The following is a 3,892-nucleotide window of genomic DNA, read 5'->3' on the forward strand; positions in this document are numbered from 1 at the left end:
TATATGCTGGCAAAATAATACTGTAGTGCAATGAACAGGTAATAACTATAACTATATGCATATATGACTGGTGGAGGCTCTACGGTTAATATGTTTTTGCGAAAAGCCAATTTTTTCCTACAACAAAGGAATATGTTTTGTTTAACTATCATGGTAGTTGATAAACATTGAGATGGTTCCTCCAACTCAATCCCAGTTAAAAGTAATTAACAGCCCAACAAAATTAATTAAGAGTGATGAGATCAAATCAATAATTCAAGTACCAGATACTCAAGATGTCCGTAACCGGGGACACGGCTAACCATGATTAGTTTATACACTCTGCAGAGGTTTGCACACTTTTCCCCACAAGACTCGATCTCCTCCGTTGGATTTCTCGCACTTCATGGTGTTTGAGAAACTGATGACTGAGACACAGTCTTTCCGAAGAGGTCCCCTTAACCGATAGATAGGTCGGTACACCTACAATCCCCTACATCTGCTAGCCCATCATGGAAAGGATTCCCACAACTTACTCAACTATGCCAGAGCCCATAATGGCTTGTGGCTGCACACGGAAGTTTCCAGCATGAATAATCTTATGATCCCATTAGCCTGGGTGGAAAACCGTAGGATGATCACACGGGTACTCCGGTATATCCCAGGACAGCTCTGGATTGCTCTAGGTGCCCGGAAAACCACTGGGTACTCCAGGTTGCCTCAACCAATCCACCAAGATGTGTATTAAAGTAGCCATCTTAAGTTAACCATTATTTAACAACTCTCACATATGTCATGGATACACTCAACCAAACCACGTCTACAAGCATAGCATAGCGGTATAAGCATAACATAGAAGTAACTTCCAAGGTTTGATATAAAAAGGGCAATAGGTTCTTCCTCATCATCTACTTCCCAAAATCCACAAGTTATCAATCCTACTCATGCAATGTTTGAGGACTGGGCTAATGCATAAAAACTGGTAATAAAGCGATATGATCAAAGTGTTACTTGCCTTGCTGACGATGTGCAAACCCTAGATACTCATAGTAGCACGCTTCACACTCCAAAAATTCTATCGCAAACAAACAATGGCATACATAAGCACCCAAGCATAGATGCACGGGTAAAACTCAGATAAGAAAGTCCAAACTAAAAGTTCAAATGAAGAGCTTCGATTTGCAAAAAGAATCATTCAAATCGGAGCTACGAAACTCAAACTACGATCAAAAAAAAAATTTGAAATCAAATCTGCTTGAAACCAAATTTTTTAATTTATCAAAATCATGTTCAAGTTGGTTAACTGGAAAGAGAGCTTCGAGACAAAGATTTTGGCGTTCGTTTCACTGTATTTGGACAAACGGTTAAAAAGTTGCGGGCGTTTGAAGACGAGGGGCTAATCTATGATAAAAATAATCGCGGATAGGTCCTTGGTCGGAAATAAAATAAAAAGAAAAGACTAACATACGAACGTTCGCTAGCAGGGACGAAAGAATGAACATGTTCACGAACAAAAGCGATCGGACGAACGTCCGCTAAATAGAAAAACCAGAGAAAACCGAGTAAACCCTAACCCTAAAAACCGATCTAGCTCAAAACCGAAAAAAAACCGGCGGCGGTTTTTTTAATGATTCGCGGCGGCGGGTCAACGGCGGCGGGCGGCGGATCTGGCGGGGCTGTGGCGGGGCGGGACGTCGTCGGCGGGCGGCGCGAGGTGGCGGCGTCAGCGCGGTGCGGCGGCGGCGGCGCGGCTGCTGCTGCGGCTTGGGGGCGGCGGTGGCTGGCGATGTGGGAGGAGGAGGCCAGGGCGGCTGCATATAAAGGGGCCCCGGGGGGTCCGACTTGGGCAAGGGGGTGCACGGGGCGGCGGCGATCCGGACTCCTCGCCCGAGTCCGGCGCGAACATGGGCGTGGCGCGAGGCAGCGGGGCGTTGTGCCGAGGCCTGGCTCCCAGCTGGGCCGGCCTAGTTCGGCGCACGACTTTAAAAAACAATAAAAAATTCCGCTGAAGAAAAATCCTAAATAAATATAAAAAATTCTAAAAATGCTAAAACCAATTTTCGCCGTCTAAATAAAATATTTGGAACGAGGTGAACATTTTTCTGGCCTAATTATGCAGTTTTGAAAAATGCATATTTTTCTAATTCAAATAAAATCAAGATAAAATTCCAAATAAAATATTTATTTAATTTTAATATTTTTCCTCAATATTCCTCTCAGATTTTGGAGAAGTCATTTTATCTCCTCTCATTATTTTAGTATTGGAAATATTTCGAGAGAAAAATTATTAAAATCAAAGTGATCCTCTTTTCAAATTTGAGAAAATTTAAATATGAAAATAAATGAAATCTCCAACTCTCTCCTTGGGTCCTTGAGTTGCTTAAGATTTCTAGGATCGCAACCAAAATGCAAATAAAATATGTTATGCATATGATGATCTATGTATAACATCCAAATTGAAAATTTGGGATGTTACACATACATGGATCTCATCCCATATTTCATGGCCTCAAGCCATTTTGCGGAATCTGGGCTCATCATCGCTTGCTCATAGTTCGTAGGTTCGTCATGGTCAAGTAAAATGACTTCCAGAACAGGATTACCATACCACTCTTGTGTGGATCTTACTTTGGTTGACCTATGAGGTTCGGCAGTAACTTGATCAGAAGTTTCATGATCATCATCATTAGCTTCCTCACTTACTGGTGTAGGAATCAATGGAACTTATTTCAGTGATGAACTACTTTCCAATAAGGGAGAAGGTACAATTGCCATGTGAAATTCTACTTTCCTCCCATTCACTTCTTTCGAGAGAAACTCCTTCTCTAGAAAGGATCCATTCTTAGCAATGAATATCTTGCCTTCGGATCTGTGATAGAAGGTATACCCAACAGTCTCCTTTGGGTATCCTATGAAGACATATTTCTCCGATTTGGGTTCGAGCTTATCAGGTTGAAGCTTTTTCACATAAGCATCGCAGCCCCAAACTTTAAGAAATGACAACTTGGGTTTCTTACCAAACCACAGTTCATAAGGTGTCGTCTCAACGGATTTAGATGGTGCCCTATTTAATGTGAATGCAGCCGTCTCTAAATCATAACCCAAAACGATAGCGGTAAATCAATGAGAGACATCATAGATCGCACCATATCTAATAAAGTGCGGTTACGATGTTCGAACACACCATTATGTTGTGGTGTTCTAGGTGGCGTGAGTTGCAAAACCGTTCCACATTGTTTCAAATGAAGTCCAAACTGATAACTCAAATATTCACCTCCACGCTCAGATCGTAGAAACTTGATTTTCTTGTTACGATGATTTTCCACTTCACTCTGAAATTCTTTGAACTTTTCAAATGTTTCAGACTTATGTTTCATTAAGTAGATATACCCATATCTGCTCAAATCATCTGTGAAGGTGAGAAAATAACGATATCCGCCGTGAGCTTCAATGTTCATTGGACCACATACATCAGTATGTATGATTTCCAATAACTCTATTGCTCGCTCCATTGTTCCAGAGAACGGAGTTTTAGTCATCTTGCCCATGAGACATGGTTCGCAAGTACCAAGTGATTCATAATCAAGTGATTCCAGAAGTCCATCAGAATGGAGGTTCTTCATGCGCTTTACACCAATATGACCTAAACGACAATGCCACAAATAAGTTGCACTATCATTATCAACTCTGCATCTTTTGACTTCAATACTATGAACATGTGTATCACTACTATCAACATTTAGTAAAAATAGACCACTCATCAAGGGTGCATGACCATAAAAGATATTACTTATATAAATAGAACAACCATTATTCTCTGATTTAAATGAATTACTATCTCGCATCAAACAAGATCTAGATATAATGTTCATGCTCAACGTTGGCACCAAATAACAATTATTTAGGTCTAAAA

The sequence above is a fragment of the Triticum urartu genome, chromosome 1 (genome assembly GCF_003073215.2).
Source record: "Triticum urartu cultivar G1812 chromosome 1, Tu2.1, whole genome shotgun sequence".
Taxonomy (NCBI): Eukaryota; Viridiplantae; Streptophyta; class Magnoliopsida; order Poales; family Poaceae; genus Triticum; species Triticum urartu.